The 16,608-nt window shown below is 47.9% G+C and overlaps 1 long non-coding RNA gene across 1 annotated transcript in view; it reads left to right on the forward strand.

Moving 5' to 3' along the window:
- The first annotated feature begins 7,875 nt into the window (after positions 1–7,875).
- LOC134943436 (uncharacterized) overlaps positions 7,876–16,608 on the forward strand; it is a 69,723-nt gene continuing 60,990 nt past the window's right edge. The window contains exon 1 of the long non-coding RNA XR_010181530.1: positions 7,876–8,040. This is a non-coding gene — a long non-coding RNA (uncharacterized LOC134943436). The remainder of the gene's footprint in view (positions 8,041–16,608) is intronic.

Raw genomic sequence — 16,608 nt, forward strand, 5'->3', positions numbered from 1 at the left:
GAAAATGGTCATATGCAGATGTATATCTCAAATTAATGACCAGGAGACTATGGGGGTAATTCAGAACTAATCGCTGGGCTGCGTTTTTTGCTGCCCTGCGATCAGATAGTCACTGTCTACAGGGGGAGGAGAAAAGCGCTGTGCAAGTGTGCGTTCACTTCTGTAGCAGAGCTGCACAAAAATCAGTTTGTGCAGTCTCTGCACAGCCCAGGACTTACTCAGCCGCTGCGATGGGATCCTGCTGATATGGGCCGGAGCTGACATCAGACACCCTCCCTTAAAACGCCTGAGCCTGTCTGTGTATTTCCGGGCACTCCTGGAAATCAGTCAGTTGACACGACTTCCTGTCAATCACCTTGCGATCGCCCGTGCGTTCAGATTTTTCGCTCCATCCCGTCGCAAGGCACCTATGCCTGTTGTGTGACGCGCCGGTGCATTTAGGCTCAGATGCAGGCGCAGTTTGGATCTGAGTGCACGCTGTGCGAAAATGCACAGCAGCGATCAGATCTGAATTACCCCCTATGTTATGTTATAATAGGATTTTGATAACCTACCGGTAAATCCTTTTCTCCTAGTCCGTAGAGGATGCTGGGGACGACATCAAGACCATGGGGTATAGACGGGATCCGCAGGAGACATGGGCACTCTAAAGACTTTTCATTGGGTGTGAACTGGCTCCTCCCTCTATGCCTCTCCTCCAGACCTCAGTTGTAGGAACTGTGCCCAGGGAGACTGACATTTCGAGGAAAGGAATTACTTAACTAGTGGTGAGATATCTACCAACTCACACCCTCAACCATACCGCACACATGGCATTCAACATAACACACGCCAACAGGCATGAACTAATTGCAGCAACATGCTGAAACCAAGATAACACAACTTGTGTAACTGTAATAACTAAACTGCAGGTAAAGTACGCACTGGGACGGGCACCCAGCATCCTCTACGGACTAGGAGAAAAGGATTTACCGGTAGGTTATCAAAATCCTATTTTCTCATACGTCCTAGAGGATGCTGGGGATGACATCAAGACCATGGGGTCTATACCAAAGCTCCAGTACAGGCGGGAAAGTGCGGATGACCCTGCAGCACCGATTGACCAAACTTTAGGTCCTCATCGGCCAAGGTGTCAAACTTGTAGAATTTTGCAAATGTGTTTGACCCTGACCAAGTAGCTGCTCGGCAAAGTTGTAATGCCGAGACCCCCCGGGCTGCCGCCCAGGAGGAGCCCACCTTCCTAGTAGAATGGGCCTTCACCGACATCGGTAACGGCAATCCAGCCGTAGAATGAGCTTGCTGAATCGTACCTCTGATACAGCGCACAATAGTCTGCTTGGAAGCAGGACACCCAATCTTGTTGGGAGCATACAGGACAAACAAAACCTCTGTTTTCCATATTCGAGCTGTTCTAGCGACATAAATCTTCAAAGCTCTAACCACATCTAGAGACTTTGACTCAGCGAACATGTCAGTAGCAACTGGCACCACAATAGGGTGGTTTATGTGGAAAGAGGACACCACCTTTGGAAGAAAATGTTGACGAGTTCTCAACTCTGCCCTATCTTCATGGTAGATCAGGAAAGGGCTCTTGTGGGACAAGGCCCCCAATTCAGACACCCGTTTTGCGGATGCCAACGCCAAAAGCATCACCACTTTCCAAGTGAGAAACTTCAACTCTATTTCTTGTAGAGGCTCAAACCAACCCGATTGAAGGAACTGCAACACCACATTAAGGTCCCATGGTGCCACTGGAGGCACAAATGGAGGCTGGATGTGCAGAACCCCTTTCACGAACGCCTGAACTTCTGGAAAGGAGGCCAATTGTTTTTGAAAGAAAACTTATAAGGCCGAAATCTGGACCTTGAGTGACCCCAATCTAAGGCCCGCATCCACACCAGCCTGCAGAAAATGGAGAAAACGTCCCAACTCAACTCTTCCGTAGGAGCCTTCTTGGATTCACACCAAGACACATATTTTCTCCAAATACGGTGGTAATGTTTAGACGTTACTCCTTTCCTGGCCTGAATAAGTGTGGGGATGACTTCCTTGGGAATACCCTTTCGGGCTAGGATCCGACGCTCAACAGCCATGCCGTCAAACGTAGCCGCGGTAAGTCTTGATACACACACAGCCCCTGCTGTAGTAGGTCCTCTCGAGGAGGAAGAGGCCGAGGATCTTCTATGAGCAACTCCTGAAGATCTTGATACCAAGCCCTCCTTGGCCAGTTTGGGGCAATGAAGATTGCTCAAACTCTTGTTCTTATTATTATTTTGAGAACTTTTGGAATCAGTGGAAGTGGAGGGAAAACATATACCGACCGAAACACCCACTGGGTCACCAGTGTATCCACTGCCATTGCTTGAGGGTCTCTCGACCTGGAACAATATCTCTGACGCTTCTTGTTTAGACGAGATGCAATCATGTCTACTTGAGGAACTCCCCAGAGACTCATCCCCTCTGCGAAGACTTATTGGTGGAGGCCCCACTCTCCTGGATGGAGATCGTGTCTGCTGAGGAAGTCTTCTTCCCAGTTGTCCACTCCCAGAATGAAAATTGCTGACAGAGCTCTAACATGTCTTTCTGCCCACAGGAGAATCCTTGTCACCTCTGCCATTGCCGCTCTGCTTTTCGTTCCACCTTGCCTGTTTATGTACGCGACTGCTGTTACATTGTCCGACTGGATCTGCACGGGATATTGAAGAAGATATACCGCTAGTAGAAGGCCGTTGTAAATGGCTCTCAATTCCAGAACGTTTATGTGAAGGCAGGCTTTCTGACTTGACCATTTTCCTTGGAAGCTTTCCCCGTGTGTGACAGCTCTTCAGCCTCGGAGACTTGCATCTGTGGTTATTAGGACCCAGTCGTGAATCTCAAACTTGCGTCTCTCTAGTAGGTGAGAACTGTGTAGCCACCACAGGAGCGAAATCCTGGCTTTGGGGGACAGGATTATTTTCCGGTGTATGTGTAGGTGGCATCCAGACCACTTGTTCAACAGGTCCCACTGGAATACTCTGGCATGAAATCGGCCAAACTGTATGGCCTCGTAGGCTGCTACCATTTTCCCCAACAACCGAATGCATTGATGGATCAACACGCTTGTTGGTTTCAATATTTGTTTGTCCATTTTCTGGATTTCCAGAGCCTTTTCCACTGGAAGAAATACTCTCCGAACTTCTGTGTCCAGAATCATCCCTAAAAAGGACAATCTTGTCGTCGGTTCCAACTGGAACTTTGGAAAATTCATGATCCAACCGTGTTGTTGGAGTATTGACAGGGAGAGTGCGATGTTCTGCACCAACTGTTCCCTGGATCTCGCTTTTATCAGGAGATCGTCCAGATAAGGAATTATATTGACTCTTTTTTAACGAAGGAGGACCATCATCTCCGCCATCACCTTGGTGAATACCCTCGGTGCCGTGGAGAGTCCGAACGGCAACGTCTGAAACTGGTAATGGCAATCCTGTACTGCGAATCTCAGATAAGCTTGGTGAGGAGGATAAATGGGAACATGCAAGTAAGCATCTTTTATGTCTACTGACACCATGAAGTCCCCCTCTTCCAGACTGAAAATCACTACCCTCAGGGATTCCATCTTGAACTTGAACCTTTTCAGGTAGAGATTCAGATTTTCAGGTTTAAAATCGGTGTGACCGAGCTGTCCGGCTTCGGAACTACGAAGAGGCTTGAATAAAAAAACCTTCTCCTTACTGTGCCAAGGGTACCAGGACAATGACCTGATCCTGACATAATTTTTGAATTGCCGTTGTTACTGCCTCTCTTCCCGGAAGAGTAGCTGGCAAGGTCGATTTGAAAAATCGGCATGGGGGGATGTCTTGAAACTCTAGTTTGTACCCATGGGACACTATTTGTAAGACACATTGGTTCAGGCCAGATTGAATCCAGATTTGGCTGAAAAGTTTCAGACGTGCTCCCACCCGAGCGGACTCCCGCAAGGGACCCAGCATTATGCTGCAGATTTGGCAGAAGCAGGGGTGGACTTCTGCTCCTGCGATCCGGGAGACGCTGCGGATTTCTTTCCTTTTCCCCTTCCCCTACCTGCAAAAAAAAAGAAAAGGGGAGACCTTTGGCCTTTTTGTATTTGTTGGGACTGTATGTGAGAGTGATGTGTCTTTTTCGCCGGTGTAGGAGCATAAGGCAAGAATGTCGACTTACCTGTGGTAGCCGCCAAGACTAACGCATCCAGCCCATCACCAAACAAGGCCTCACCTTTATACGGGACAGCCTCCATATTTTATTTTGGAATCTACATTAGCATTCCACTGGCGAATCCACAACACCCTCCGAGCTGATACTGCCATGGTAGCGGTTCTTGATCCCAAGAAACCAATATATTTCATGGATTCTAGTACGTACGCAGCAGCGTCTTTGATATGACCTAACGTTAGGAGTATCTCGTCTCCATCTATTGTGTCAATGTCTAATGACAAGTTTTCTGACCACTTTTCAATAGCACTACTCACCCACTCACAGACAATGGTAGGCCTGAGTAGTGTCCCTTTGGCTACATCAATAAATCACCTCACTCACTTGCGGTCTGTCGACTCCTTAAGTGAAGCCATTACATGCACAGGGAGAAACACCTTTTCTCTTTTATGACAGGGCCCTGTCTAATATGGGGGGTGACTCCCACCTTTTTTGGAAAAAGGTAAGCTGCCGGAATTCCTTTTGGGAATCTGAAATTTCTTTTCAGGTTAAATCAGACCTGAGGTGGAGGGAAAATTACATTACTTCTTTACTAAAGTAAACGCTCTCCTTGTGGTAAAAGAGGTGGCTTTGTAACTTCTAACACCTCCTTTTAGCTAAAACATGTTTTGAATGCTTTTTTGCTAACTTAGGACCTATTCCCCTGGAATCACTAGTGTCGACACAGGAATCAGAGTCCGTGTTGGTATCAGTTTGTACTACTTGTGCAAATTTGTATGTGACCCAGAAAGGTCCCTGTGGATGAAAGGCAGAACTATTAAAAATCACATCTTCAACAGATTATTTTCATTTTCTGTATGAGATTCAGTCCAACCTTTTACTGATATGATTCACACTATCATATAACCTTTCACCCAGTCAGGCTCTTGGTGTCATATTACACCTCTGTGTCCCTAACATGTCTCCACAGAGTTCCCTGCCACAGACATGTCACACACGTCCAGAACCACACCACAGACACTCCGAGACTTATAGAGGGACAGACCCACAGTAAAATCTGTCAGAGGGACACAGATGGGATTTGCCAGCTCACAACCCAGCACCAGTAACACAATGTCTGTGAACACAAAATGCCCACTGACGTTCAGCGCTTTTATAATGTTAATCACACAATTATATAGCACAAATTCACTGTGGCCCCCCCTGTTTTGCACCCTGATACTTGTTCAGTAGTGGAGGAGGACCAGCCTTGTCTCTGCAGCCTAAGGAGAGAGAGAAAATGGCGCTGAGCAGTGTGCTGGCTGACTGAGGCGGAAGCTCCACTCTTCAATGGTGTGTTTCTCCTCAGCTTTTATGAGGTCATTTTTATACTGGTGGGGGTAGGACTGTGCCTCAGCAACTTATGCCCCTTATTTATACCAGTTTCCATAGGTTTCATGCTGCCCAGGGCGCCCCCACCCGCGCCCTGCACCCTGCAGTGCATGTGTATGTGTGGGCAACATGGCGCGCTGCGCTCCCGCCAGCTGTGCGGTACCTTTAGCCATCACTTTCTTGATTGAAGATCTGTCTTCTAACACTCACCTGTCTTCTGACTTCTGGCTCCGTGAGGGGGGTGACGGCGTGCTGTGGGAGTGAGTATCTAGGCACGGCTAGCGTTCAGTTCCCTTCAGGAGCTAATGGTGTCCTGTCAGCCACAAGCAGAGCCATGAAACTCTTCAGGAATTTGGTTCCTACTTCTGCCCCCTCAGTCCCACGAAGCAGGGAGTCTGTTGCCAGCAGATCTCCCTGAAAATAAAAAACCTAACATAAGTCTTTTTAGAGAAACTCAGTAGAGCTCCTCAGAGTGCATCCAGTAGACCTGGGCACATTTCTAAAACTGAGGTCTGGAGGAGGGGCATAGAGCCAGTTCACACCCAATGAAAAGTCTTTAGAGTGCCCATGTCTCCTGCGGATCCCGTCTATACCCCATGGTCTTGATGTCGTCCCCAGCATCCTCTAGGATGTATGAGAAATTAGATTTCTTGAAATGGCTTGAACAGTGATAAACCAGGTTTCATTTAAATATTTGTGTGGGGCCCTTTATGTATACAAATTGAAAGTATTTCCTAAAATAGTACCATTGCAGCACAGATAAATATGGTTGTAACAATATACAGTATCTCTCACAAAATGTTTAAATGGTTTGAACTCAACAAGTTTCTGGCTGTGATGGGGTACAGTTTCCCCTCCAAAATGTTGGTACAGTTTACACTGAAACACCAATATGGGCTGTGGCACTGTAAGTCAAAGCATCTCTTTACTTTCTGCAGCTTGGCTTTCTGGATCTCTCACTGCAGCTTGTCACTTTCTGGTTATCTCTCTTTGAAGCTTGTCTATGGGTCAATCTTTAAATATAGATCTAGGCAGCAACTCACTTAGAACCTGTTTCTTAAGGTAGCTTTCGTCTGCAGGCCCTCTAAGGCTACAGATTGACACTGTGTTTTTCCCATAAATGCATTCTCTTCATAGCAGTTTGGCTCTTTGGGCCTAATTCAGCTTCAGTTGCAGTTCTGAAAATCACCCATTTACTTTGGGTGTCTGAACCTGAATTAGACCCTTAATCCATCTGGAAGCTCCCAGCTGTTTGACACACAATCTCATTGGGCAGTTTTCTGGCATCTCTGTACCTCCAAACTACTCTTCTCCACAGGGGCGGAACTACTGGCGGGGCAGGCAGTGCATTGCACTGGGGCCCCGCCGCACTCAGGGGCCCACAGCCGCCGGCCGGCATTTAGAACAGATTGACATGCGGACGAGAGTCCGCATGTCAATCTGCGTTCTCCTCTCCCTCCTTGCTGCTCCCCCGCTCCCCCGGCCCCCCCCCTATGTGTTGGAGGGACACGAGCGCATCGCGCGTCTCTCTGTGTCCCTCCTGGCTCTCCCCCGGCCGCTCTAAGGAAGCATGTGCCGTTCGTGAGCTCTGATTGGCTCACGAACGGCACATGCTTCATTAGACAAGCGGGGGAGAGCCAGGAGGGACACAGTAGAGACGCGCGATGCGCTCGTGTCCCTCCAACACATAGGGGGGGGAGGGGGGACCGGGGGAGCAGGCACTGGGGGGACAGATCTGGCACTGGGGACATATACCTGGCACTGGGGGGACAGATCTGGCACTGGGGACATATACCTGGCACTGGGGGGACAGATCTGGCACTGGGGACATATACCTGGCACTGGGGGGACAGATCTGGCACTGGGGACATATACCTTTCACTGGGGGGGCATATACCCGGCACTGAGGGCATGTACCTGGCACTGGGGGCATATACCTGGCACTGGGGGGGAATATCTGGCACTGTGGGAGAATATCTGGCACTGGGGGGGCATATACCCGGCACTGGGGGCATATACCTGGCACTGGGGGGGAATATCTGGCACTGGGGGCATATACCTGGCACTGGGGGGGAATATCTGGCACTGTGGGAGAATATCTGGCACTGGGGGGGCATATACCCGGCACTGGGGGCATATACCTGGCACTGGGGGGGAAGCAGGCACTGGGGGGGAATATCTGGCACTGGGGGCATATACCTGGCACTGGGGCATATAACTGGCACTGGGGGGGCATGTACCTGGCACTGGGGGCATATACCTGGCACTGGGGGGGAATATCTGGCACTGTGGGAGAATATCTGGCACTGGGTGCATATACCTGGCACTGTGGGGGAATATCTGGCACTGGGAGCATATGTGGCACTGGGAGCACGGCCCTAGCAACAAGCACTACCCACTAGCAACGAGCATGACACCCAGTGCATGAAACCCCTGGCAACGAGCATGACATCCTGGCACTGTGCATGGAACCAAGTGCATGAAACCCCTGGCAACAAGCAGGTAATTTCTTTTTTTATTTGTTGGGACTGCCTGCCGCAATGTGTAAAAAGGGGGGACTGCCTGCCGCTATGTATAAAAATGGGGAATCTGCATGCCGCAATGTAAAAATGGGGAATCTGCCTGCCGCTATGTGTAAAAAGGTAGAATCTGCCTGCCGTAATGTGTAAAAAGGGCACGCTATCTGCCGTTATGTGTAAAAGTGTATGGTGTCTGCCGTAATGTGTAAAATGGGGACGCTGTCTGCCGTAATGTGTAAAATGGGGACGCTGCCTGCCGTAATGTGTAAAAAGTGCACGCTGTCTGCCGCTATGTGTAACGAGGGCACGCTGTCTGCCGCTATGTGTAACGAGGGCACGCTGTCTGCCATTGTGTAAAAAGTGTATGCTGTCTGCCGCTATGTGTAACGAGGGCACGCTGTCTGCCGTTATGTGTAAAAAGTGCACGCTGTCTGCCGTTATGTGTAAAAAGGGGAATCTGTTCGCTGTAAGGAGTAAAAGGGTCTCTACCTGGTGTAGTGGTGCTACTGTGCGGCGTAATTTGAAGAATGGAGACTACTGTGCACCGTTTTATGAATTGGTATTATTTTGTGGACACACCCCTTCCCCACGAAGCCACGCCACTATGTATTTTTGCGCGCGCGCCTACGGCGCGCACTGCCCATGGGGTGTACTTGGATGGGGGGCCCAAAGCATTTTGTTGCACCTGGGCCCACCGCTTGCTTGTTCCGCCACTGCTTCTCCACTTTTGCATCTTGGCTCCGCACTCAACAACTAACAAACTCCGAGAACTAACCCTGATTTCCCAAAAATTGCAGGATTTATCTCTCCTTTATGTCTCCTTTCCTTTTCCCGGTGAAGTACCCGCCTCAAGTTACAAATTAATACAACACAGCACCTTCCATACTATAGACAGTTCATCAGATGCATATGTTACATTCTGAAATCATTTCACTGATTTTGGGAACTAGTTATAATAAAGATGGAAAAAGTGTAACAAAAAGAAGAGCTTGTACCATAAAACCCCCCCCACTGATTATATACAGTATATAAGCAGCATATGCATCAGGGATGATGAAAGCAAATTAAAGTGTCACTACTTCTGGCTTCTTATACTTCAGTGCCATTTTTTATTCATATAAGACATGGGAGGCCACAAAATCCAACTGATGAAACAAGTTGAGTGGCCTCCCAAGCTCCATCTGGTGTTAAGGATTCAGAGTCCTGCAACTGAAAACTTGTCCGAACAAGTGATCTGTCTGTGTACTGTGGACGTAGTTGTTCTAGTTCATTATTATAGGATTGTTCCTTTTGAGCACAACCATTTGGATTATAAGAAATTTTAATAATCTTTTTGCACTAGTGAAGCTTTTATTTTAAGGTGCAATAAGTGGCTGATACATACATAAAGTGGTTAATGTGCATTAATATTAGGGAGTTGGGACCCAGTGAAAGACACCCCACTAGGGTACCAGAGACGCAATATTAATTGTCTATACTTTCATATGCTTTCAGTTGGCTCTTACATGTACATTCAAAAGTGCACATTGGCAGTGCGGTGCTGTGGGTAATGTTCTGCCATTCATGTGGATGCTACTTTGACATGTAACACCTATCTAAACATTACTGCAGATAAAGTATACCCCTTCATGGCAACAGTATTCCCTGATGGCAGTGGCCTATTTCAGCAGGATAATGTACTCTGTCACACTGCAAAAAATGTTCAGGAAACATGACAAAGAGTTCAAGGTGTTGGCCTGGTCTCCAAATTCCCCAGATCTCAATCCGATCGAACATCTGTGGGATTGTGCAAATCTGAGCCATGGAGACTTCACCTTGCAACTCACAGGACTTAAAAGATCTGCTCAGAGCCGGCCCCAGCTATAGGCAGACTAGGCAATTGCCTAGGGCATCTGCCTTCACATAGTGGCCGGCTCTGTAACCATTGGTGGTCGTGGGGCACCCGAGGTTCGGCGCCCGCTGGCGGCACTGCTCTTATGTGAGCAGAGCCGCCTGCGGTAGCTCCAGACAGTACCTGCAGTTACGGAGCTGTTGAAGGGCAGCCTGGGCATTCCAGCGCCCGCTGCCCCTAACAAAGATGGCCACCGCATCGGCAGGAGGGCTGCTGCGCATGCTCAGCAGCAGCAGCTCGTCCTCCCATGCTCCTTTGCGGAGTGAGGCTGACTCCGGGCACCGCTGCGCAATGAGTCAGCAACTGTGACTGAGCCACTGCTCTTCTAGACCACCAACGCAAAACAGAGCAGCAGCTTTAAAAGTGAAGGGGCGGCCAGTACTATATAAAAAAACAGTAAGGCAGTTTAATTAATTTGGTGTCAGTGTCTCTGTAATTTTGGTGGGCTGCGTAAGTGTGTGTATATATGTATGTATGTGTATAGTGTGTATATATTATATATATATACATATATATATATACATACTCTCTCTCTCTATGATTATATATCTATCTATATATCTATATCTTCCTTCACTATATATATATATATATATATATATATCAGTGACGTGCGGTGAAGTCTTTGTCAGGGGAGGCACATATATATATATATATATATATATATATATATATATCTATCTATCTGCCCCCATCTCTCACCTGAGATGTCCCCAGAGTGTAGGCGCCGCTGCTGCTGACTGGGGGACAGAGGAGGAGGAATGAGAGGGGAGAGTGCTGGCCACCGCCGCCGCATACATTCCTGGTCTGGGCTTCCCGGGGCCGCTGCTGTAGTGACAGGAACTGCCGGGTCCTGCGCCGCTTCTCCCGCCGCATATGTTTGATTGGGCCAGCGGATCCAGCACTGGATCCGCTGTCCAATCACATGTGGCAGAAGCGTGCTTCCCCTGCCAGCGAGGCACTTGTATAAGTGCCGCATTCCCCTTTTTTCTAATGGGCTTTTACAGCCCAGCGCTTGGCCCCCCTGCTTTGTCCCCGTTCCTACCGTCTACGGGAGGCACTATCTATCAGTGCCTCCCAAACTAATTAAATGTTCTAAAAATGATTAGAATAATATAAAGAGGATACATATGACACTTAATATGTGTCTTATGTATCTTCTTTGTATTATTTTAATCATTAATGACAGGGGAGGCACTGCCTCCTACCTTCCCTGACTGCACATCCCTAATATCCATGTAGTGAACTCGGCACTCACTTATAATAAAACTACAATCCTAACTAAAATCCTGCTGTGTGTGTAGTTTTCCTCTCTACCACTTCCCCTATGCTGTGGGTGCCCGCAGCATTATCTCCTCCATACCTCTATCCTGTCCCTGACCTCTCTGTCCTGTACCTGTCACCCCTCTCTCCTGTTCCCTCTGTCCTATCCCCCCTATCTTGGTCCTATGACTTTTGTCCTGTCCCCTCTGTCCTGTCCTCACTGTATTGTCCCAGTCCCCACTGTCATATCCATGTCCCCTATGTCCCAGCACTATCACTCCTCTCTCCTGTCCCTTCTGTCTTGTCCCTATCTTTTCTGACCTTTCCCTGTCTCCTCTGTCCTGTTCCTGTCACTCCTCTCTCCTGTTCCCACTGTTCTGTCCTGTCCTTGCTCAATCTGTCCTGGTCCTGACACTTGTGTTCTAGCCCGTTCATGCCAGCTCTATCCTGGCCCTATTACTTATGTACTGTCCCTGTCACTTCTGTCCTGCCTTGCCTTTTGTTCTGCCATCACTGTCCTGTCCCTGTCACCTGTCCTGGTCCTGTCCCCACTGTCATGTCCCTGTCACCACTTTCTCCTGTCCCTTCTATTCTGTCCAGTCCCTTTTCCCTCTGTTCTAACCCTCTCTCTGTCACCCAGTGTCTTCCTGCCACCCACTATCTCCCTGTCTCCCTTTCCCTCTCCAGTCACTCATTATCTCCCTGCTACCCCTCCCTCCCCAGTCAATCACTATCTCTGTCACCCACTATCTCCCTGTCTTGGGGAAGAGGGGGGGGGGGGGGGGGGGGGGCACCAGACATAATCTTGCCTAGGGCATCACATTGGCTAGGGCCGGCACTGGATCTGCTGTTAATGTCTTGGTGCCAGATACCACAAGACACCTTCAGAGGTCGTGTGGAGTCCATGCCTCAATGGGTCAGAGCTGTTTTAGGCATGCGGTTTTAATGTTATGGCTTAGGCATGCGGTTTTAATGTTATGGCTGATCGGCATGTACACACACAGCGCAAAATGACCTTTAAGTGGTCATTTTACTAGTAGTTGACAGAAAAGGTGAGGTTAATTGAACTCCACTGTCTGCACAACGGTTACATGACACTTAAACTACACAGCTACATTTCATGAAATATACATTGCAGACAGAGATTACTCATAGCTGCACATTGCATGAGCCCATGGGTTTTAGGAATAAGACAATGACCTATAAGTCTCAGCTTACAAAAAGGCGTACTTGCTGTGGTTTTGATATGGAAACATTTAATTGCATCATTTATCATGCTTTACATTTATAAAGGAAACTCCTTTATGAAATCACTACTTAAAATTATATGAGTATATGATTATGCCCATATTCCCTATTAAAGTTTAAAATCAGTATTACTGTTATACTGAGCCTCTAAATGTAAGCTACTTATATGCTTCAGCTATAGCAGCCCATTTCCATTAGAGCAACCACTTCAAACATAAGGGTCACATGCCCACAATACCTTTTAGTGCCACTCCAATGTCTCTAATTCCTGATAGTTGTCCCCTCTGCAGTCACCTTTATATGTTTTTTTTCTTATTTATTCCACACTGCAGCAGTACAAGCCCCACTCTGCTCTATGGCCCTCATTCCGAGTTGTTCGCTCGCTATCTGCTTTTAGCAGCATTTCACACGCTAGGCCGCCGCCCTCTGGGAGTGTATCTTAACTTAGCAGAACAGCGAACGAAAAGTTAGCAAAACTGCTACTAAATAATTCTTAGCAGTTTCTGAGTAGCTCCAGACCTACTCACAGATTGCGATCAGCTCAGTCCGTTTAGATCCTGATTTGACGTCACAAACATGCCCTGCGTTCGTCCAGCCACTCCCCGTTTCTCCAGACACTCCTGCGTTTTTAACTGACACGCCTGCATTTTTTGCAAACGCCGGGAAAACACTGAGTTGCCGCCCAGAAACGCCCCTTTCCTGTTAATCATTTACCGAACAGCAGTGCGACTGAAAAGCGCTGCAGGATCCACAGCAAAACTGCTAAGTTTTATGTTAAATAACTAAGCGCTTGCGCCCTGCGTGCCTTGCGCATGCCCAATTCGCAACAAATCACAGCATAGCGAAAATCGTCAACGAGCGAACAACTCGGAATGACCTCCTATATCACTGTAAGGTTATAGAGAGCTGTTTCTGTCCTACTGACACCTATATAGTGTAGCTGGGGCAGAACATGCACTGCACCACTTGGACACTGACCATGTGTGCTGAATTACTCCAATATGCACTTAGCACTGAATGCTCAAATGCTTTAGTGTGGCCAGGGCCGGATCTAGCCCTGGTGGTGCCCCGGGCGAAAAATAGGGGCATGGCTTCATACAGTGGCGTGGTCAGTTACGCCCCCTGTAGAGTTGTACCCCCATTTGTGCCCCCTGTACAGTGGCGCTGCTTACAAAAAAAAATAATAAATACTTACTATCCCCGCTCCTGAGGCCCGACCGCTGCAGACCTCCGCCGGCGCCGCTCCACTCCTCGGATCTATGGGAGAGACATCATGACGTCTCTCCTATAGCATAGCATAGCATAGATAGACACTAGAGGTCAATTATGACCCCTAGCATCTGTGCCAGTCCCACAATGCTGCGTGGTGCACGATGACGTCATCGCGCACCCCACAGCAAAGGTCCACTCCACAAAGGGAAACTAGACGGGTAGCGTCTAGTTCCCTTCACAGCGGGGGACACCGCCATATAGTAGCGGATCTTGCCATGGTGCGGCACCCTCCGGATGGCGCCGGCGCCCTCCGGAAGGCGACACCCCGGGCAAAAGTCCTGCTTGCCCGTGGCAAGATCCGCTACTGAGTGTGGCCTTGAGGAAAGAAGGGGAAAAAGAGGACAGAGTACAAAGAGCAAGATAGAGAAGGAGCAAGAAGGACAAAGGACTAGGATACATCACTCTCTACCGGCATCTTTTTCTCACCATTCAAACATGCTATTGTCTCATCTATTCTTAAAAAGTGGATTTTGGTACTTACCAGTTAAATCCTTTTCTTTGAATCCATAAGGGTCACTGAAGTACTCTTGGGATATGGACGGTGCGATAGCAGGGATAGGCACATTTAAATATTTAAATGTGTAACCCTCCTTCCCCTCCATACTCCCAAGATGCCTCAGTGTTTTTTGCTGGGCCAATAGGAGCGAAAGAGAGGATGAACAATGGAGAATTACATATAACATTAGAACATAACGGACAACTATAAAGTTGACACGACAACAGATAATAATCAATGTAACATTCAAACAAGTCGGTGATAATGTGTTACCAGAAGTATACTGAACCTACCCCAAGACAGGTGAAACTGCTCTGAGCGGGCATATGGATTCAAAGAAAAAAATGTAACTGTTAAGTACCAAAATCCACTTTTCTTCTTTATCCACTAGGGGTCACGGGAGTACTCTTGGTACGTACCCAAGTTTCTCCCTTGTGCGGGAGAGCTGGTTGGCACCCATAATATTAGAAGGCCAAAGCTAGATGCTGATGCCACAAAAGTATCAAACTTGTAAAAGTGCACAAACATGTGCACTGAAGACCATGTAGATGCACGGCAAAGTTGTGTCATGGAAGCCCCACGACCTGCTGCCCATGACATTCCCACAGAACGCGTGGAATGTGCTGAAATAGATGCAGGCGGTTGTAGACTAACATTAAATAAGCCTGAAGAATGGTCAGCTTAAGCCATCTAGCCAACCTCTTTCTGGAAGCTGGCAAGCGTACCGTGACTGCATTATAGAGAACAAACACTGTATCTTTTTTATGTACTGTTGATGTTCGGGCTACATAAATACGAAGTGCACAAACCACATTCAAAGTAGCTGGAGTTCCTGAACCTTCTGAGAAACCAGGAACTACGATTGGTTGACTTATGTGAAAAGAGGATGCTACCTTTGGTAGAAAAGCGGGATTTGTCCGAAGTTCCGCTCTGTTATCCTGAAACACCAGTTCGATGGTTTGCATGACAATGCACCTAATTCTGAAACACGCCTTGTTGAAGCTAAGGCTAGGAGAAAATAGGATTTTAATTACCTACCGGTAAGTCCTTTTCTTGTAGTCCGTAGGGGATACTGGGAATCCCTTTAGTACCATGGGGTATAGATGGGTCCACTAGGAGCCATGAGCACTATAGAAGTTTGATTGTGTGTGCTTGCTCCTCCCTCTATGTCCTACCAGACTCAGTCTAGGAAACTGTGCCCGAGGAGACGGACATAATTTAAGAGAAGGATATAGAAAACGAAAGTGGTGAGAAATCGAACCTGCCCAACCAGAACAAGAGGAAAGTTATGCTAACCAAACTTGTAAACAGGGACAGCAACAGCTGAACCAAACAACATTACTGAACCAAGTAACAGAGCAGGAAGAACGAAGCACCGGGCAGATGCCCAGTATCCCCTACGGACTACGAGAAAAGGATTTACTGGTAGGTAATTATAATTCTATTTTCTCCTACAACCTAGGGGATATTGGAAATTCATTTAGTACCATGGGGAAGTACCAAAGCTCCCAAACAGGGTGGGAGAGTGCTTAGGTTCCTGCAGAACTGACTGACCAAACTGAAGGTCCTCAGAGGCCAAAGTATCGAACTTGTAAAACTTAGCAAACGTGTTCGACCCCGACCGAGTAGCTGCTCGGCAGAGCTATAAAGCTGAGACACCCCGGGCAGCCGTCCAAGAGGAACCCACCGACCTAGTAGAGTGGGCTTGAACAGATTTTGGAATAGGCAAACTTGCCGTGGAATAAGCATGCTAGATAGTGAGCCTGATCCAGCGTGCAATGGATTACTTCGAAGCAGGACACCCAATTTTATTGGGATCATAAAGAACGAACAGCGAGTTCGATTTCTGTGACGAGCTGTTCTCTTCACATAGACCTTCGAAGCCCTTATGACATACAAAGACTTTGAAGTAGCAGAAGCATCCGTAACAGCTACAATAGGTTGCTTGATGTGAAACACGGACAGCACCTTAGGAAGAAATTGCTGACGAGTCCTGAGTTCAGCTCTGTCCTCATGGAAAATTAAGTAGGGGCTCTTGTGAGACAACGCCCCCAACTCTGACACATTTCTTGCAGAAGCCAAGGCCAACAGTGTGACGGTCTTTTACGTAAGGTACTTTACGTCTACCTCCTACAATGGTTCAAACCAGTCGGGTTGAAGGAACTGCAGTACCAAATTGAGATCCCAAGGAGGAGGCACAAAGGGAGGCTGTAAGTGCAGAACACCTTTTAAGAGCGTCTGGACCTAAGGGACAGAAGCCAATTGTTTCCGAAAGAAAAGAGACAAGGCCGAAATCTGAACTTTAAAGGAGCCTAGGCATAGGCCCGCGTCAACTCCCGACTGCAGAAAAAGCAGGAAACGTCCCAGATGAAATTCCACCG

This window comes from Pseudophryne corroboree, chromosome 7 (assembly GCF_028390025.1).
Source record: "Pseudophryne corroboree isolate aPseCor3 chromosome 7, aPseCor3.hap2, whole genome shotgun sequence".
NCBI classification, from domain to species: Eukaryota; Metazoa; Chordata; class Amphibia; order Anura; family Myobatrachidae; genus Pseudophryne; species Pseudophryne corroboree.